Source organism: Nicotiana tabacum, chromosome 23, assembly GCF_000715075.1.
Source record: "Nicotiana tabacum cultivar K326 chromosome 23, ASM71507v2, whole genome shotgun sequence".
NCBI lineage: Eukaryota > Viridiplantae > Streptophyta > Magnoliopsida > Solanales > Solanaceae > Nicotiana > Nicotiana tabacum.
Window position 1 is genome coordinate 6,954,687 of NC_134102.1, and position 23,270 is coordinate 6,977,956.

Below are 23,270 nucleotides of genomic sequence, written 5' to 3' on the forward strand. Positions count from 1 at the left end.
GGAAGATAAGAGGGAGAAGAGCAGGGCTGCGATCGCCAGGCAGCTACCTTGTTATCCCTGATATCAATCTGCAACCAGAATAGTCAACAGCCGCTACCGTGTCTAGATACGCCTGAATCTGCACACAAGGTGCAGGGAGTAACGTGAGTACGCCAACTCAGTAAGTAACAACAGTAAATAAAGACTGAGAAGTAGTGACGAACAATAATTCAAGTAAAGTTCATATCACAAAACATTCAGTAAAATACAGCATGCTTTTAAAACCAGAGTTTGAATCAAATAAGCTCTTTTAAATCCAGTTTCAGTAAAATCATTTAAAGACATCTTTCAACAGTTTTCAAATAAAGGCTCAATGCAAAGGTGAGCAAAATAATGAAATCATAATCAGACCCTCGGGAAACATCACTCATATATAGCCCCTCGGGCAAACCTCACAATCACTCGTATACAACCGCTCGGGCAGACCTCACCATCACTCATGCCTCCCAGTCACTCAGAACTCGGCACTCGACACTCGCACTCAGTAGGTTCCTGCGCTCAGTGGGAGTGTGTACAGACTCCGGAGGGGCTCCTTCAGACCAAGCGCTATATCAAGCCAATCATGGAACAAATCAATGAGGCCCTCGGCCTACAAACATGCTGCAGCGTGCAGCCCGATCCCATAAATATCCTCACAAATCAAGCCCTCGGCCTCACTCAGTCATAAACCTCTCTAGCCTTTCGGGCTCTCATAAAAATAAAGTATTCAACCCAAACAACATTTATATGATGCATCAAAATAGAGTAATAGAGACTGAGTTATGCTGTAAATATGTATAAACATGACTGAGTATAGATTTTTAATCAAAAACAATGAGAGGATAGCAAGAAAAGACCTTTAAGGGTCCAAACAATACTGGCATAAGGCCTAAACATGGCATCCAGCCTGATTTACAGAAATTCTTTCTAAAACACGTAAGAGTCATATAGTTTCAACAAAATATTGAACTTTACAGTTGATACGGGACGGACCAAGTAACTATCCCCAACAGTGCATGCCCGCACGCCCGTCACCTAGCATGTGCGCCACCTCCAAATAGTAAAATGATACAAAATTTCAGTGTTTCATACCCTCGGGACCAGATTTACAATCGTTACTTACCTCAATCCGAGCAAATCTCTACTCCGCAATGCTATTGCCCCTCGATTCGGCCTCCAAACATCCCGAATCTAGCCACAAGCAATACAATACGATCAATATAGGCTAAAGGAATCAATTCAACAAGAAAATTACCAAATTATATCCAAAATCCGAAATCGGCTCAAACTCGGCCCCCGGGCCCACGTCTCAAAATTCGACAAAGTCACAAAACTAGAAAGCCCATTCACTCACGAGTCCATACATACAAAATTTATCAAAATCCGACATCATTTGGTCCCTCAAATCCTTAAATTAAACTCTCCAAAATCCCAAGCCCTAACCCCTTATTTCACTTCAAAAATCCTACTAATTAGGTGAGAAATCAACGGGAAAACACCATAGCTAATGATAATAGAGCTCAAGAAACTTACCTCAGTGAATAATCTTGTATCCCCTTCAAAAATCTCCTCAAAAGCTCCAAAGTCCGAGTTTAAAATGGTGGAAATGAGCAAAAATCACGAAGTCCTCAATTTATACATTCTGCCCAGTGAATCCGCACTTGCGGTCTCTTTTTCCTCTTCTGCGACACCGCACCTGCGAAATTTCCATCACAGGTGCAGAACTCACTTAAAATCCCAGGTTCCGCATCTGCGGCCAACCTTTCGCGCCTGCGCTTGCGCACCTGCGCATAACTCTCCACATCTGCGAAGCCAGTCATTTTCCTCCCTTCCGCATCTGCGCCCTAGGTCTCGCACCTGCGACTTCTCCAAGAACTTCTGCGCCCTCGCACATGCGGCTCCCACTCTGCAAGTGCGGAAATACCAGTAGCAGCAGCTTCAACTGTATTTTTCCAACTCCAAATAATTCGTTAACCACCCGGAATCACCCCGAAGCCCTAGGGACCTCAACCAACCATACCAACAAGACATATATCAACATACAAACTTAGTCGAACCTTCGAAACACTCAAAATGACATCAAAACACCAAATTACACTCGGATTCAAGACTAAGGACTTCTAAACTTCCGAATTCCACCAACGATGCTGAAACCCGCTAAACAACGTCCGAATGACCTCAAATGTTACACACAAATCAAAAATAGCACCATGAACCTATTCCAACTTCCGAAATTCCATTCCGACACCGATATCAAATTTTCAACCGTCGACCAAAATCGCCAGATTTCCAACTTTCGCCAATTCAAGTCTAATTCTACCACGGACTTCCAAATCACATTCCGAACGCGCTCCTAAGTTCAAAATCACCTAACAGAGCTAACCGAACCATAAAAATCCGAATCCGAGACTGTTTACACATAAGTAGACATCCGGTTGACTTTTCTAACTTAAGCTTCTAAATAGGAGACTAAGTGTCTCATTCCACTCCGAAACCACTCCAGACCCAAACCAACCAACCCGATACAATACAATACAGCTGAATAACATATAAAGAAGCAGAAATAGGGAAAACGGGGCTATAACTCTCGAAACGACCGGCCTGTGATCATTGCATCTGAAGCAACAACATCTGGCCTAGGAGGAAAAGCATAAAATTGGGCCTGACCGCCACCTGATCGGCCTCCCCCTCTTGGGCGACCCCTAGATGACTGAGCCCCACCCCGAGCTGGCTGGGTGGGTGGTGGAGCAACTAGTGCAGAAGTAGTAGCCTGACTCTTCTGCTGAACTGGACCTCGCATAAGGCGGGGACAATATCTCCTCACATGACCCAACTCTCCACACTCATAGCACTCCATCTCGAAGAATGGTGGCGAGTTCTAAGGCGGACCTCGGGAACCAGAATGACTACCAGAAAGGCCTGGTACATATAATCCTTGAACTGATGGTGCACAGAGCGTACTTGGGGCTGGAAGTGCACTGAGAGATGACTGACTCTGATGAGAACTATATGACTCATAGCTGGATGATGTACGACGGTGAACTGGACGACCCTTGTCGTGGTAGAACTGCCCTCCAGAAGGTACCACATCAACACTGTCAAACCTCAGGGCCTCTTAGCCTCCCTGTCACCATGCTCCTGGCTACGGACTACCTCTATCTGTCTAGCAATGTCAACCACCTCGTCAAAAGTGGCACCAGATACCCTCTCCCTAGTCATAAGCAACCGTAGTTGATACGTGAGGCCATCAATGAACCTCCTAATCCTCTCCCTATCAGTGGGAACCAACCAAACTGCGTGACGAGCTAACTCAAAAAATCTCATCACGTACTGCGTCACAAACATGCCATCCTGACATAACTGCTCAAACTATCTACGCAGCTCCTCTCTGCGAGACTGCGGCACAAACTTCTCCAAAAAGAGAACGGAGAACTCCTACCATGTAAGTGGTACTGCACCAAACAGTCTGGGCCTCTCATAAGCCTCCCACCATCTGAAGGCAGCCCCAAAAAATTGAAAAGTAGTGAACGAGACCCCATTGGTCTCTAGAATACCTGTCGTCGGAATCATCCATTGGCACTTATCCAGAAAATCCTGAGCATCCTCTGACTCAGCACCGCTAAATGGTGGAGGTAAAAGCCTCTCAAATCTCTCAACTCTTATTTGCACATCATCTGACATAACAGGGACTACCGGCCCTCGCAGTTGCAACGGGTTGGGCTGGTAGTGCCCCCAGTATCTGAAGTCCCTGTACTACATGATCTGGAGTACGGGCAATAGGGGTATGAGTACCTCCCCCAGCCTGCGAAGTGGCAGGTGCGGCCTGCGCCGGAACCACCTGAGCGAGGCTAGTGCAAACTGTTAATATCTGGGCTAAAGTCTCCTGAAGGCCTGGAATCTTAATGGGCACAGCTGGTGCCTGAGCTGGTGCAACTGGTGGTACTATAGGTGCTGGTCCCACCGTGGTATGGGCTACACCTCGACCTCTTGATCTACCTCGGCCTCTACCATGGCCCCGGTCTCTCACGGCCCTAACTGGTGGCATTGGTGGCTAACCGTTCGATCCGGTAATACGTGTCCTCACCATCTGTGAGAGAATAGAATAACAGGATTTTTAGTTTCCGGAATCAACAAGTTCGCATAACAGAATACAAGAAAGTGAAATTTTCCTAAGGGTTCGGCAGTCTCTCGAAGATAAGTACAGACGTCTCTGTACCGATCTGCAAGACTCTACTAAACCTGCTCATGACTCGTGAGACCTATGTCACCTAGGGCTCTGATACCAATTTGTCACGACCCAAAATCTCACCTGTCATGATGGCGCCTATCTACATACTAGGCAAGCTGACAATCTAAATAAACTCCCATATCTTTTATGTTTAAAAACAAAGTGATTAAATTCAGCGGAAGAAAATTCACAAATACATATATAACACACTCCCAAAACCCGGTGTCACTGAGTATATGAGTATCTAAATGAATACAAAGTCTAACTAGTAAAAATTACTGTCTGAAATATAGAACAGTACAATAGCTAAACATGAAGGGAATCAAGTCTGCGGTCTTCAAGCAGCTACCTTGATTGTCTCAAATGGAAAGAACTTCGAATTCTAACATTCGTCCTATTCGGGACCACCTGGATCTGCACACGAGGTGCAGAGTGTAGTATGAGTACAACTAACTTAATAAGTAACAAAACTAACCTCTGGTCTGAAAGAAATGATGAGCTCTGCAGGTACAGTCCAGTATAAATAATGGTACAGAAATGTAGGCATGCTTTCAAATTTAACAGTTAAACTCAGTACAAGTGAAATAGATCAATACTGCATGATATGAGGAATATGACATCTCAGTAAAAAGGGCCTCATGTAAATACTGGTCACAAATTATCCGGTCACTCGGTACTGTTTATGGCCAATCCAGCCCAGGGTGTTCCAACCCGTATATAAATATACATCGACTAACAGTCAGTCACCCAGTACCGTATAAGGCCAATCCAGCCCTGGGATAATTTTATCCCCAAATATAACTGAAACAGACAAAATCTAGGTAAACTCATTACAATACAAATAAGTAAGGCAAGTCCATGCCCTAGGAAATCCATCCTGAATATATATATAATCATCGTAAGTAAGGCAAGTCCATGCCCTAGGAAGTCCATCCCGAATATATATAATCATCTACGCTCACTGGGGGTGTACAGACTCTGGAGGGGCTCCTTCAGCCCAAGCGTAATACAAAGCCAATATGGCCTACTGCAGGCGGACAGTCCCGATCCGTATAATAACAAAGCATATAAGGCCTGCTACAGGCGGGCAACCCCGATCCATAAAATAGTAAAGCCAATAAGGCCTGCTGCAGGAGGGCATCCCCGATCCAGAACAATAATAATGTATAAAGTCATTCTGGCCTACTGCAGGCGGGCAACCCCAATCCATTTAATAATAACATATATAAAGCCAAATGGCCTGCTGTGTTGCGCAGCTCAATCCCATAAATATCCTCACAATGGATAATTATTACTGCGTGTGAAATGTATATTTTAGAACAATTAATTCAACAGCATCACGACCCCATGGGTCCTAAATTAATTCAATAGCATCACGACGCTCATCCAACCTGTCACGACCCAAAATCCAAAAAGGCCGTGATGGCGCCGGACACCACTATCAGGCAAACCAACCATAATCAATTAACTTAATTACCCATTTTATTATTTTTGAAATAAAAATTTCTTCAATAAAATAGTAAAGATAAAACTCATAGAGTAAATGATAAATATTTTTAGCAACGAAATTTCTAAACAATTCACAACCATTCCCAAAACCCAGTGTCACAAGTGCATGAGCATTTACTAGGGAATTAAAATAAAATACAGCATCTGTCCAGAATACAAATTAGATAGAAAAATATAATAACTCTGAAGGAGACTCTGTTAGCTGCGGATCATAATATAGAATGCAGCTCACCTATGTCCCCACAATTATTAACCACACCTCTACGCCCACAAGACCGCTATATATATATGTACCTGCACAATAAAATATGCAGCAAGTACAGTATGAGTACGAAAACAACGTGTACCCAGTAAGTATCAAGCCTAATATCAAAGTGGTAGAGACGAGATAGCCGACTTTGACACTCACTAAGGGTCAATAATAATAATTGAAATAAAACTAGAATATCTAAATCAGCATGATTTACAGAATTTACAATAATTTATTTAACCTGTAGAAATAATCAAATTCCTTCAAATGCAACAATTCTCAATATATTAATAAAATTCCTTCAATTCAAATAATTTCCAATATATCAATTAATCTCATTTACAGGAATAACAATTAATTCCTTAACAAGCAGGAATAATAATTCATTAAATACCAAGGATTCTCGAATTTATCAATTAGCTTCGCAAGCTAAAATAAACTATTAAGGTATCGTGTAATTATTATTATTAAGCACGATTTCTGCCGAGGACACGATCCATAGATGCATCTATCCTGTCGAGGCGTTCGGCCCATTCCACAAGAAAGGAGGACATTTTTCTTATGTACCTTCGGGAATGAGAGTATGTTTATTATAAGATAAATTCGAGAGGATGAACAATTTCTTTTAACAATTTATTTAATCTAAACAAAAATTAAGCATATGAAAATTTCATCTTTTACTACCTTTCATAACAATTCACAATATACACTTCAAATAATTTAACTAATAAAGAATATAATTTACACAAGTAATTCATGCTTTGAGTCCTAAACTACCCGGACTTTAGCATTAATAGTAGCTACGCACGGAGTCTCGTCGCCTCGTGCGTACGTAGCCCCCGCAATTAGCAAAAACTATTTAATTTAATCCCTATGGGGTAATTTCCCCCTCACAAGATTAGACAAGAGACTTACCTCGTCTCAAAGTCCACTTTCCAATTACCACGTCGCGTTGAATTCTTGATTCGACGCCGAAAAATCCGAAACTATCCAAATATTATACAAAATAATTAATAGATGCTAAATGATTAGAAATTTATCTATTAAATAAATTACCTTATCAAAAATGGTAAAATTTTTAAAATTCATCTCGGGCCCACGTGCCCAGATTTCGAAAATTTCCAGAGGGAATCGTTACCCATAATCTCAAGAACTCAAATATATAATTTCCATCCAATTCCATAACCATTTCCGCGGTGAAATATATAATTTCCATCCAATTTCGGGTGTTGGATTTTTCGCACCTGCGATGGAACTTTTGCACCCACGGCTTCGCACCAGATATCAGTTGCCTCAACTCTTCTTCAAATTCCAAATTTGATCTGTTAACCACCTGGAATCCACCCGAGGCCCTCGGGACCTCAACCAAATATACCAACAAGTCCTACAACATCATACGAACTTATTTGAAACCTCAAATCACATAAAACGACGCTAAAACCACGAATTATGCTCTAATTCAAGCTTAATGAAACTTAAAATTTCCAACTTCTACATTCGATGTCGAAACCTATCAAATCAACTCCGATTGACCTCAAATTTCGCACACAAGTCATAAATGACATAACGGAGTTATGAAAAGTTTTGGAACTGTATTCCGACTCCGGTATCAAAAAGTCAACTCCTCAGTCAAACTTCCAAACTTAAATTCTTGTTTTAGCCATTTCAAGCCTAATTTTACTACGGACTTCCAAATAATATTTCGATCACGCTCCTAAGTCCAAAATCACCATACGGAGCTGTTGGAATCATCAAAATTCTATTCCAGGGTCGTTTGTACATAATTCGACTTCCGATCACTATTTGAACTTAAACTTTTTAATTGTTTCATCAAAATTCCATATCTCGGGCTAAGGACCTCGGAATTTGATTCCGGGCATATGTCCAAGTCCCAAATCACAATACGGACCTATCGAAACTGTCAAAATACTAATCCAAGTCCGTTTGCTCAAAATGTTGACCAAAGTCAAACTTGGCCTTTTAAAGCCAACTTAAGGAACCAAGTGTTCCGATTTCAACCCAAACACTTCCAAATCCCGAACCAACCATCCCCATAAATCATAAATCATTAAAGCACATACGGGAAGTATTATTTAGGAGAATGGGGTTCTAAAAATCAAAACGATCAGTTGGGTCGTTACACAACCACGAGTCCAACCATACAAATTTCACCATATTCCGACATCAACTCGACCCTCAAATCTTAAGTTAAAGTCTTTGAAAATTTATACCATTTTCAACTCAATCATTACCCATTTGAACTTAACAATCTCTCCACAAACCTTATTGGTATGTATAAATAATACTATTTCACCCAAGAATCATACCCTTAATCACCCACCTTTACCCAAACTCGAAATTGAAGACTAGGGGTTAGAACCTTACCTCTTGGGTGAAGATCTTGTGATATTTCCTTGTTGGATTTCAAAGCTTGAACAAGATCTTGATGAACAAAGAACTTGAGCTTCTTCCTCTCTCTAGAACACTCTCTATTCTCTCTAAAAATGTCAGATTTTTGCTCCAAAATGAGTCCCAAAGCCTATTTATCAAAATGGGGTCGGGTTATGAAAATAGAAAAATTAACCCTCCGAAAGCAGGTCTGCGGTCGCATAATGGACCGCAGAATGAGTATGCGGGTCGCAAAATGCACCGCAAAATCAATGCCCAGAAATGGGCTTCACTGGACAGGTTTGCGACCATTTTGCAGTAGCATAACTACTTCTGCGATCGTATAACGGTTCTGCGATCGCATAATTGGTAGCATAATCGCATTTTTCTAACTTCTACATTCGATGCCAAAACCTATCGAATCAAGTCCGATTGACCTCAAATTGTGCATACAAGTCATAAATGACATAACGGACCTATTCCAATTTTCGGAATCGGATTCTAACCCCAATATCAAAAATTTAACCCCCCGGTCAAACTTTCCAAAAATTCAACCTTCGCCATTTCAAGCCTAATTCTACTATGGACCTCCAAATAGTTTTTCGGACACGCTTCTAAGTCCAAATTAACCATACGGAGCTGTTGGAATCACCAGAATTCAATTCTGAGGTCGTTTACACATAAGTCAATATACGATCAACTTTTTCAACTTAAGTTTTCAATAATGAGACTAAGTGTCACATTTCACTCCAAAATCCTTCCGGACCCGAACTAACTAACCCGATAAGTCATAAATCAACTGTAAGGCATAAATTGAGCAGTAAATGGGGCAACGGGGTTGTGATACTCAAAATAACTGGTCGTGTCGTTACAATTTAAAACTAACGGTACGGAAATCAAACTTATAACTAACGAAACAACAATAACAACGAAAATTCAAACATATTATTGTAAAAACAACACTTACCCAGACAAATTTGAAGAAAATTGAACCTAAACCCAGACTAAATTCGAAGAAACTGCTCTCACAAAAAGCGAAATCCGTACAATGATGTAAAAATAAAGAGAAGAGCGATTAAAAATGAAAAGTAACTAAAACGCTGTTAAAAAGGATAGGGGAAATTATGTCATTTACTAATATATTTTAAGTTAAAATGGCAAGAAATAGATTACATTAGCGATGGTGGCTATTTTTGGATAGCCAGCCGTTAAAATGGCTACGCCATGCCATTTTTACTGTGGGTTGGGGACTAATTGGGCTAAGGGAATACGAATTGGGCGTAACAATGGCATGGCGTAGCCATTTTTATGGCTGGCTATCCAAAAATAGCCACCATCGTTGTCACGACCCAAAATCTATAAAGGTCGTGATGGCACCAGACTCCACTATCAAGCAAGCTAACACTAAATAGTTAATTAAATCCTCATTTTTATATTTTTAAAATCGTAAATTAACTTCAATTTGTATAGTAAAAGATGAATTTACAGAATAAATAATAATGTTTTCCAATTCCAATAGGGAACATCCAATAATCATCCCAGAACCCGGTGTCACAAGTGCATGAGCCTTTTCTAGAAATCTAAAATAAAATACAATAACTATTACAACTTGGACAGGAAAGAAGATACAATACTCTGAAGGAGACTCTGCTGGCTGCGGTGCGTCGAATAGAAAGCAGCTCACCTAAGTCCCCACCATAATCGCGCCTCTGCGCCCACAAGGCCGCTAAACATATGTGTACCTGCACAACAATGTGCAGCAAGTGTAGTATGAGTACGTAAATCAACGCGTACCCAGTAAGTATCCCGCCTAACCCCGAAGAAGTAGTGACGAGGGGTCGACTTTGACACTTACTATGGGCTAAAAATGGGATGTCAGTGATATAATTAATTATGGATTATATGAACGGTTGCAAGCTCAATATTTTGAATTAAGCAAGCAATTCTTTCATAATTAAAAAATCTCCAAATTTATCTCCCATTATTTAATAATTTAACTCAGGCCGAGGAGGCAATATCATTATTTATAAATTTCAAGGCAAGTAATACAAGCATACGCAAATCATGCCGGGGGTCGTACGGCCCGATCCAACAAATATTTAAAATGTGCACATTCCACAAAGATAAACACATTCAAACAGTCAATCAAGACTTCATCAAGGGGGAATTATCCAAGGAAATGGCAATTGCTCTTTTAACAGTCGAGAAATTATGTTTAGCTTTTTAAAAAGGTTTATTTACCATGTTCGATATGATTTACGCATTTACATTGACAACAAGGTTGCGAATATTACAAGAAGAGCATGCTTTTGGGTCCTAGACTACCCGAACTTAAGCATAATAGTAGCTACGCACAAACTCTCGTCACCTCGTGCGTACGTAGCCCCCACAAATAGGAGCACATATTGATTTATTTCAGCTTTGGTGTAAATTCCCTCTTACAAGGTTAGAAAGGAGACTTACCTCATTTTGTAGTTCCATAACCGGCTCCCAGGGCCTTCCGACAACTCAAACCGATGCCCAACGCTCCGAAACTAGTCAAAAATTGAGAAATTCCATAAATATATACTCAAATACTCATTGTAATCCTATTTACAATAATTCCCAACTCCGTTCAAAAAGTCGATAAAAACCACCCTCAGTCCCACGTACCTGGATTTTGAAAATTTTCGAAGATTAAATTTACCCATAACCCCACGAACTCAAATATATAATTTATTCTCAATTCTATGCCCAATTTCGTGGTCAAAATCCAAAATACCAAATTCTAGGTTTTCTACCAAACAATTTATACTAATTCCCATGTTCCAATCCATGTATAATTCATGTATTTAACTCACAAATGGTAAGAAACCACTTACCTATAATTGCTTGATGAAAATCTCCCCTTGAAGCTCTCCAAAAGCGTCCAAGCCAAATGAAAATGGGAGAAATGAACTCAAATCCCGCTTTAAAAACATTCTGCCCAGCCCAGGTCTGCCCTTCTTCGTGATCGCGGGAGTGCCTTCGCGATCGCGAAGGCTAAGCACACTGCCTCCGCATTTTCCTCTATGCGTCCGCACACAAGCCCACGCAAACGCGTCATTTTGTAACCCAACACTTCGCGATCGCACTCCTCCTCACGCGATCGCGATGAGCAAACGCATAGCATCAGACCATCCCTCATTCCTTCTTCGCGAACGCATTACCATAGCAGCGTTCGCGTAGCACAACTACCCACCGCACCGCAATCACAGGTCCATCATTGCGATCGCATAGCACATTTCACTGTTTCCCCCAAACAACTCTACGCGATCGTGGACTTCCACTCGCGATCGCGTATAAGGAAATTAACAACAGTCATGACAACAACTTCAGCAGATCCCTCAAGTCGAATTTCAATCCGTTAACCATCCAAATTCAACCTGAGGCCCTCGGGACCTCCACCAATATACTAACACGTCCCAAAACACATTACGAACTTAGTCGAGCCTTTAAATCACATCAAACAACATCGAAATCATGAATCGCATCCCAATTCGAGCTTAATGAACTTTAGAACTTAAACTTCTACATTCGATGCCGAAACCTATCAATCACGTCCGATTGATCTCAAATTTTGCACACAAGTCATAATTGACATTACGGACCTACTCCAACTTCCGGAATCGGATTTTGACCCCGATATCAAAAAGTTCACTTCCGGTCAAACTTCTCAAAAACCTTCAAATTTCTAGCTTTAGCCAAATGACTCCAAAATTACCTACGGATCTCCGAATCCACTTCCGGACGAGCTCCCAATACCAGAATCACCATACGGAGCTATACCCAGGCTCAGAATCCCAAACAGACATTAATAACAATGAAATGCACTCCAACCCAAATTTATGAAATCCTTCCAAGATGCCAACTTCCACAATAGGCATCGAAATGTTCCTGGCTCATCCAAAACCCGATACGGACATACGTCCAAGTACAAAATCATCATACGAACCTGTTGGAACCTTCAAATCTTGATTCCGAGGTAATTTACTCAAAAATACCCTTTAGTCAATTCCTCCAACTTGAAGCTTCCGAAATTAGAATTTTCTATCCAAATCAACTCCGAACTTCCTGATATTAAATTCCGACCACACGTACAAGTCATAATACCTGAAGTGAAGCCGCTCAGGGTCTCAAACCGTTGAATGACACGCTAGAGCTCAAAACGACTGGTCAGGTCGTTACAACCTTCTTGTTGTTGATCTCTAATAGAGTTTTCAGAAAGTGTTTATGATATATCAACAACAAATTTGGAACCTCTCCCTTTGACTAGAATCATCACCCCATTATGAATCAAATAATGGTATTTGATCTTTAATATACTTCATATAATCCGATCGCACTGATCCCAGATCCAAAAATCTCGTCTCACCCAGTATAAGTTGCTCAGGCAACAAGCCACCCAAGACATGACCAAAAGGCTCATATGATGCCTCAATGTGCCAATAAGCTACAAACTTGAACGTGATACATAAGGAAAACGAATCGCTGGAAGGGACTACTCAACCCACACAACTAATTAGACAACCGAAAAGGTGTTATGAACCTTCCCCAGAAAATGGAAAACAAAACACACAAAAATAGATATAGGGGACTGTAATCAACATCCCACTGTTGTGGCGTGTAACCCGATCCAAACAATATACCCGTGGCGGTGTGCCACCCGATCCACACATAAAATCTACATAAAGTGATACTTACCGAGCTAGAATGCTCATTACTACAAAATACCCAAATATCGGCCACAACCACACTATGTGGAAATTCCATGCCGACATCATCCAGTGCCGCTGCACTAGGTACAATAACTACGAAATCAGTAACCCATCCTAAGCCCGTGCTCATTCACCAGCTGTACAGGTCCGTTCACTCCTCATGGACATCAACTAAAGGTGCGACAATACATTCCAATCCAAAGTCATGGTGTATCCTTCTTTATATCAAGCAACTCCCTCCTGTCACACCCAATCATCCTCAATATAGCAGCCAATATTCCAAATTAAGTCTGTAGACCTAGTCACGACCCACCATGAATCCCAAATCACTCTAAACTTTCTCAAGGCGTATAGTCATCCTACCACAGAACACATATGCTACCCTGCCCCAAAGGCGAATCGAAGAAAATCATAACACCGGCGAACTTAACACATTCAATCAAGGATGATGACACCATACCTCGGATGAAGATTCCATCATACTAGAAAATACCAAGCCTCGTTACTCCATCAACCCAAATCTGGACAATCATAGGCCAATTGCTTTTCCTCCACCGAAATAAGATACTGAATCTCGGAACCATGCACTAAGTAAACCTCCTTCCAAGTAATTCACTACCCCGACACATAGGCAAGCATCCTACCATCACATCAATACTGTGCGACAATAACTCCTAAGCATCATAGCAACATGTGCATAGCCTCAATGCTCTCAGAAGTACAGTTACTGAGCTAAAATGACAGAATATCCTTCCACAAGGTGACGATAATAGCCCAATAAACTACGCAGGGAGAAACATCCCGCACCACATCTGTAGTACAATTACAATTCCTCAATTCCCGATTTATAACCAGCGCTTCACATCGCACAAGATTGAATAGGAATGAAACAAAGGCATAAGCCTCAAAGGAATCAAATCACACGATGAGAAATCAAGAAGGGAAATGCTCCTAACAGCCCTATAGCCTCTCAAAGATAAGTACAGACGTCTCAGTACCGATCCGCAAAACTCTACTAGACTCGCTCATGACTTATGAGACCTAAGTGAACCTAGTGCTCAGATACCACATTGTCACGACCCAAAATCCATAAAGGTCGTGATGGCACCGGACTCCACTGTCAGGCAAGCCAACACTAAATAGTTAATTAAATCCTCATTTTTATATTTTTGAAATCGTAAATTTACTTCAATTTATCTAGTAAAAGATGAATTTACAGAATAAATAGCAATGTATTCCAATTCCAATAGAGAACATCCCATAATGATCCCAGAACCCGGTGTCACAAGTGTATGAGCCTTTTCTAGAAATATAAAATAAAATACAATAACTGTTCGAAATACAACTTGGACATGAAAGAAGATACAATACTCTGATGGAGACTCTGTTGGCTGCGGTGCGTCGAATAGAAAGCAGCTCACCTAAGTCCCCGCCATAATCGTGCCTCTGCGCCCACAAGGCCGCTAAACATATATGTACGTGCACAAAAATGTACAGCAAGTGTAGTATGAGTACGTAAATCAATGCGTACCCAGTAAGTATCCCGCCTAACTCCGAAGAAGTAGTGACGAGGGGTCGACTTTGACACTTACTATGGGCTAAAAATGGGATGTCAATGATATAATTAAGAATGGATTATATGAACAATTGCTAGCTCAATATTTTGAAGTAAGTAAGTAGTTCTTTCATAATTAAAAAATCTCCAAATTTATCTCCCATTATTTAACAATTTAACTCAGGCCGAGGAGGCAATATCATTATTTATAAATTTCAAGGCAACCAATACAAGCATGCGCAAATCATGTCGAGGTCGTACGGCCCGATCCAATAAATATTTAAACTGTGCACTGCCAGAGGGTCGAATAGCGTGAACCATAGATGCATCTATTTAATCTGCCGATGCGTTCGGCCCGTTCCACAAAGATAAACACATTCAAACAGTCAAATAAGACTTCATCAAGGGGGGATTATCCAAGGAAATGGCAATTGCTCTTTTAACAGTCGAGAAATGATGTTTAACTTTTTAGAAAGGTTTATTTACCAAGTTCGATATGATTTAGGCATTTACATTGACAACAAGGTTGCGAATATTACAAGTAGAGCATGCTTTTGGGTCCTAGACTACCCGGACTTAAGCATAATAGTAGCTACGCACGGACTCTCATCACCTCGTGCGTACGTAGCCCCCACAAATAGGAGCACATATTGATTTATTTCACCTATGGGGTAAATTCCCTCTTACGAGGTTAGAAAGGAGACTTACCTCGCTCCGTAGCTCCATAACCGGCTCCCAAGGCCTTCCGACAACTCAAACCAATGCCCAACGCTCCGAAACTAGTCAAAAATTGAGAAATTCCATAAATATATACTCAAATACTCATTATAATCCTATTTACAACAATTCCCAACTTCGTTCAAAAAGTCAATAAAAACCACCCTCGGGCCCACGTGCCCGGATTCCGAAAATTTTCGAAGATAAACTTTACCCATAACCCCACAAACTCAAATATATAATTTATTCTCAATTCTATGTCCAATTTTGTGGTCAAAATCCAAAATACCAAATTCTAGGTCTTCTACCAAAACCCCCCACAATTTATACTAATTTCCATGTATAATTCATGTATTTAACTCACAAATGGGAAGAAACCACTTACCTAGAATTGCTTGATGAAAATCTCCCCTTGAAGCTCTCCAAAATCGTCCAAGCCAAATGAAAATGGGAGAAATGAACTCAAACCCCGCTTTTAAAACATTCTGCCCAGCCCAGGGCCGCCCTTCTTTGCGATCGCGGGAATGCCATCGCGATTGCGAAGGCTAAGCAGACTGCCTCCGCATTTTCCTCTACGCGACTGCACACAAGCCCATGCGAACGCGACTGCCATCGCACTCCTCCTCACGCGATCGCGATGAGCAAACGAGTAGCATCAGGCCATCCCTCATTCCTTCTTTGTGAACGCATTACCACAGTCGCGTTCATGTAGCACAACTACCCACCGCACCGCGATCGCAGGTCCATCATCGCGACCACATAACATATTTCATAGTCGCCCCAAAACAACTCTACGCGATCGCGGACTTCCACTCGCGATCGCGTATAAGGAAACCAGCAACAGTCATGACAGCAACTTCAGTAGATCCCTCAAGTCGAATTTCAATCCGTTAACCATCCAAATTCAACCCAAGGCCCTCGGGACATCTACCAATCATACCAACACGTCCCAAAACACATTACGAACTTAGTCGAGCCTTCAAATCACATCAAACAACATCGAAATCATGAATCGCACCCCAATTCGAGCTTAATGAACTTTAGAACTTCAAACTTCTACATTCGATGCCGAAACATATCAAATCACGTCCGATTGACCTCCAATTTTGCACACAAGTCATAATTGACATTACAGAATTACTCCAACTTTCGAAAACGGAGTCCACTTATGGTCAAACTTCTCAAAAACCTTCATATTTCTAGCTTTAGCTAAATGACTCCAAAATGACATACGGACCTCTGAATCCACTTTCGGACACGCTCCCAATACCAGAATCACCATACGGAGCTATTCCCAGACTCGGAATCCCATACGAACATTCATAACATTGAAATGCACTCCAACCCAAATTTATGAAATTTTTTCAAGATGCCAACTTCCACAATAGGCATCGAAACGTTCATGGCTCATCCAAAACCCGATCCGGGCATACGTCCAAGTCCAAAATTATCATACGAACCTGTTGGAACCTTCAAATATCGATTCCGAGGTAGTTTACTCAAAAATCACCCTTTAGTCAATTCCTCCAACTTGAAGCTTCCGAAATTAGAATTTTCTTTCTAAATCAACTCCGAACTTCCCAAAATTAAATTCCGACCACGCGTACAAGTCATAATACTTGAAGTGAAGCTACTCAGGGTCTCAAACCGTTGAATGACGTGCTAGAGCTCAAAACGACCGATCGGGTCGTTACAATCGCTAATGTAATCGATTTCTAGCCATTTTAACTTAAAATATATTAGTAAGTGACATAATTGCCCCTGTTCTTTTTAACAACCTATTTTAGTTACTTTTCATTTTTAATCGCTCTTTTCTTTATTTTTACATCATTGTACGGATTTCGCTTTCGTGAGAGCAGTTTCTTCGAATTTAGTCTGGGTTTAGGTTCAATTTTCTTCAAACTTGTGTGGGTAAGTGTTGTTTTTACAGTAATATGTTTGAATTTTCGTTGTTATTGTTGTTTCGTTAGTTTTAAGTTTGATTTCCGTACTGTTAGTTTTAAATATTTGTGGTATTTTAACGTGTACGATTTTGTTTTTATCTGTTTAGTAGTTCGTCTTATTTCTGATAATTTTGTCACTCTGCTATTAGTTTTATGTTGTAATGTTATAATCGTTGCGTAATTTATTTTGATAAGTATATTATATGTTGTATGAGCTTTATTATATACTGGAGTTCATTTATTTTGAAAATACTGCTTTTTACTGATAATATTTAGCTGTTTCTTTTTTTGCATGCTGTATTTGATTATGTTTTAATGATAAACAAAAAAAGTATTTGTTTATGGAGTTTTATTTTTGTAATAAATTTGGTGTAGTATATTTATACGGAAAATCTGTCTTCTGAAAGCTTGTTTCCCAGTATTTTATACTGGATGGTTTTTGATTATATTTTTTGTTTATGGAGTTTTGTAATAATCTTTGTCCAGTATATTATACGGGAAGTTTGTCATATGAATGTTTGTCCTCCAGTATGTTATACTGGATGATTATTATAATATATTTAAGTTTTATTTGATTCAAGTATATTTTACGGGAATTCTGTCTTCTGAAGGCTTGTTTCCCAGTATTTTATACTGGATGGTTTTTTATTATGCTTTTTATTTATGGAGTTTTGTAATAATTTTTGTCCAGCATATTATATGGGAAGTCTGTCATGTGAATGTTTGTCCTCCAGTATGTTATACTGGATGATTATTATAATATATTTGAGTTTTGTTTGATTCCAGTATATTTTACGGGAAGTATGTCTTCTGAAGGCTTGTTTCCCAGTATTTTATACTGGATGTTTTTGATATTGTTTTTTGTTTATGGAGTTTTGTTATAATTTTTGTCCAGTATATTATACGGGAAGTCTAATCATCTGAATGTTTGTCCTCCAGTATGTTATACTGGATGATTCTTATAATATACTTGAGTTTTGTTTGATTCCAGTATATTATACAGAAATTCTGCTGTCTGTAAGCTTGTTGTCTAGTATGTTATACTGGATAAGTTCTGTTTAGACTAGAGTTTTGTTTTATTTGTGATTACTTTTTTGAATGATTATTTGTATTTTTTTATTTTTTATTATGCTCTTTGATTATGTTTCTTCTTTATACACCAGTATTTGTTTCTGGAGTTTCATTATTTCTAATTAATTTTATCCGGTATATTATACTGGAAGACTGCCATATGTAGGCTTTGTTGTCCAGTACTTTATACTGGATAAGTTCTGTTTATACTTTAGTTCTGTTTTATATACTGAATTCTGATCGTGTTTAGTAATCTAATTTGTAATATGCTTTGTTTTTTTATGATTATATAGAAATGAAATCTTCAAGTAGTATATTGAAGGTACGTATTCCTGAAATGTTCAAGTTTTTATCTTAAAATTATATGAAATGTTGCTTATATGTGTTGTAATTTAATTTTAGGATGGAGATAGATTTTATGACTTTAAGGAATGGTTTACGGCTGATTGTTATTGGAAAGGCGATCAAAATTTTAAACAAATTATATCATCCTTTTCGTCCGGAACTCAAATGGATGTGTTGAAGAATAGTGTTTTTGGTAAGTTTTTAGAGTTGAATGAAGTGAGTCACTCTGGGAAGTTGACTCATTATATGATGTTGTCTCAACTTTTCTACAAGGATAGAAGCAAAATAGTTTTTAAAATATTTCGGCATGATGTAGTATTTACAGAAGAAGATTTCCACACTATAACCAGACTTAAGATTGAGGCATCCGATTATAGTTTCATGGACTCTAGAGTGAACCGTTTGAAGGAACAGTATTTTTCTGAAATGAAAAAAGGGTTTGAAGATAGAGACCTTGTATAAATTTATGCAAAAGTGTTCTCGATTGCGTGGTGGTACATGAGATGATGTATGTGCTGATGTCGAGGTTTGCGATGAAGATGCAGTAAAGCTTGCTCAAATTTATTTATTAGAAGTAGTTCTATTGGGTAAATTTGAAGGTAGAAATATAAGTGATTGTTGTATGAAAGTCATAGACTGTCACGACCCAAAATTTTCCACCGACGGGACCATGATGGCGCCTAACATTTCACTTGCCAGGCAAGCCAACGTTAGAGAATCATTAAATCAATTTCTTATTTCCATTCATTAAATAACAATAATTAACTAAAATAAAATATAATAAGTGCGGAATATCATAAAACTGTATTAATTACTACCACCCGGATCTGGAGTCACAATTCACGAGCATTCTAGAATTTACTACAAGTAATAGTCTGAAAGAAATACAACTGTCTAAATGAAAGAAACAGTAGAACAGAAAAAGATAGACGGGGACTTCAAGGTCTGTGAACGCCGACAGATCTACCTTGAGTCTCCGGACAGCGGACCAATAGCAAATCTCGATCAACCTGAGCCGGTATCAAAATCTGCACAGAAAGTGCAGAGTGCAGCATCAGTACAACCGACCCCATGTACTGGTAAGTGTCGAGCCTAACCTCGACGAAGTAGTGACGAGGCTAAGGCAAGGCACCTACAATCAACCTGTACAATTTAACGGTGTATACGCAAATAACAGGAATGAAGAACTAAATAGGAAATGTCGGGAGGGGAGACATACTAAGGGGAATATAGATAAAGAACTACAATAGAATGATCACCGGAGCAGTCAATATACCATGAATCAACCGGAATAATGAATACAATAAAGAAAAATGCATAGCATCACCCTTCGTGCTTTTACTCTCAATCTTACCATAAAATTAATAGAAACGGCACGGCATCACCCTCCGTGCTTTTACTCTCATATCATGGCACGACATCACCCTTCGTGCATTAATACTCACAATATGGCACGGCATCACCCTTCATACATTAACACTCACAATATGGCACGGCATCACCCTTCGTGCATTAACACTCACAATATGGCACGACATCACCCTTCGTGCATTAACACTCTCCCTTACCATAATGCAATGCATGAATAACAACAAGGAGATAGAATAACAAGTACAAACCTTACTTCAACATTTGGTTCCATAATATCAATCTCAACTTTGAAATAAAAACTCAATTATTACCAGAAAATTCGGTAAACATGATAAGAACGATAATTTGAACAACACCAGTATAACACGTAGCAATTTTGCATAGGAATAAGACAATATAAGAAAAATAGAAAACATAAAAAAGAAGTAAATTGGCAGCGCATAAGTACTCGTCACCTCACGTATACGCCGCTCACATGAATTTCACTTAGCAAATAATCTAAGGTTCCTAATTTTCTCAAGTCATGGTTAGACACAACACTTACCTCGCTCCGAAGGCCACTTAATTCACAATCATAGCTTTTCCTTTGGAATTCACCTCCAAACCACTCGTATCTATTCAAAAATGACTCAATAATATCAAATATTGCTAAAGGAATCAATTATATTTCATAAATTAAATTTTCCAATTTTTCCTCCAAAAAGTCAAAAAATCGATCCCAGGCCCGCTTGGTCAAAACCTGAGGTTCGGACCAAAATTTTTTTACCCATTCACCCCTGAGCCTGAATACGTAATTAGTTTTGGAATCCGACCTCAAATTGAGGTCTAAATCCCTAAATTCCCGAAATCCCTATTTTCTACCCTAACCCCTAATTCTACCATGAAAACTCTAGATTTTAGGTTGAAAAGTCAAGAAATATAATGGGTAACTGAAAGAAAATGGTTTAGAATCACTTACCAACAATTTGGGGAAGGAATGACTCTTGAAAAAGCGCCCCTCACTGTTTGGTTTTTGAGAAAAATGACTTTTTTGGCAAAATCCCGTTTTAGATTCTGTTAAGTGCTGGGCGACAGTGTTCATCGCGTTCGTGAGAGCACTGTCGCATTTGCGAAGTGTATGGCCTGCCAAGCCTTCGCGTTCACGAGGCAGTGCTCGCGTTCGCGTAGGCTACCCTTCCCTGTTCTTCGCGTTCGCGAGACATTGCTCGCGTTCGCGATGAAGAAAAGGCTGACTCCCCCTCCCCAGTGCCTAACGCTACGCGTTCACGATGGGCTTGTCGCATTCGCGAAGGGTAATGCCCCCATCACTTCGCGTTCGCGACCAAGCCTTCGCGTTTGCGAAGAAGAAATCCTCAGCTGCCCAGTTTACTCTTCGCGTTCGCGAGAGTGCCTTCGCGAACGCGAAGAAGGACATGCCAGAACACAGATTCTGTAGAAAAACCAAATTTCCAAAGTCCAAAATATCCCGTGGAGTATCCGAAACTCACCCGAGCCCTCGGGGATCCAAACCAAACATGCACACAAGTCTAAAAATATCATACGGACCTGCTCGCGCGATCAAATCGCCAAAATAACACCTAGAACTCTAAATTTAGCACCAATTCAAATGAAATTCTCAAGAACACTTTAAAATTTCTATTTTCTCAACTGGACGTCCGAATCACATCAAATCAACTCCGTTTCTTACCAAATTTCACAGACATATCATAATGAACCTGTACCGGGTTCCGAAACCAAAATACGAACCCGATACTAACAATGCCAAATCTCAATCAATTCTTAAAAATAAATAATTTTTAAACTTTTAATTTTCATCAAAGATTCATAACTCAAGCTAGGGACCTCCAAATTCGATTCCGGGCATACGCCCAGGTCCCATAATTCGATACAGACCTACCGGGACCGTCAAAGCACGGATCCGGGCCCGTTTACTAAATATATTGACCGAAGTCAACCAAAATTAACTTTTAAGGCAAAAATTCTTATTTTCATTAGTTTTCAACATAAAAGCTTTTCTGGAAACTTGCCCGGATTGTGCACGCAAATCGAGGAGGATAAAATGAGATTTATAAGGTTTAAGAGTGTAGATTCGAGTTCTAAATCATAAGATGACCTTTTGGGTCATCACATAGACGATGAAGATCTTTCCGTTTCTTTTCCATGGGGCAGTTTCATTTTTGATGAGTTTATTTATAATTTATCTCATCTTCTAACAACTGAGTTAATGAAAAAGAAACCAATTGGTAGGATCCCATCTTATACGTCACTTGGATTCCTATTTTTGTTCAACGTATGGATAATAGAAGTCTTTAATGATTTCCGTCAATTTTCAAAATATGAGGATCGGGGGCCAATTAGGATGTTGTCTTACTCAAGCATTGGATATCCAAAATATGAGATACTTTTGCATGATTTCTTTACAAATGCAAATGTAAGTTAATAGTATTTGACTTTTTATCATATTTCTTTCCTCATATATTTTGTTTTAATCTAATTGTTTATTTTTTTGTTTATTTAATAGAAGTTTAAGGAATTCAAGGTGAATCCATCATATCTTCTCCAACATTCATGAAAAGTTAATGTTAGTGACATTGTGAATGTAAGTTGTTAATTCTCTAATTTTAATTAGTCTTGCTTTTAATTAATTTCTACTATTGTATACTAGATTTTGGTTCTGATAACTTGCATTTTAAATTTTGGTTGCTGTATATTATTTTGGGAGTCTGTTCTCAGAAGCATTATTTTTCAGTTTTTTCTACTGAAAAGTGAAATATACTCGATCAGTATAATTTACTAGAGATCAGTATTATACTCTATGAGAGATATACTGGATGAGTATATATACTCGATCAGTATATTATACTGAATTAGTATAATATACTGTATACGTATAATATACTCGATTAGTATAGTATACTCGATCAGTATATTATACTAGTTGAGTTTAATATGGTTTTTTAGTATATATGATACTAGATTAGTATACTGGATTATTATAATACTCAATTATTTAATATACTTTATGAGTTTAATATAGTGGATGACTTTTCTTTCTAGAGGGTATCAGCCAAAGTAGAAGACATTATACTTGCAGATCAGGTTAATTTTCAGAAAAAGATGAAGAAAAATATTAAAGCTA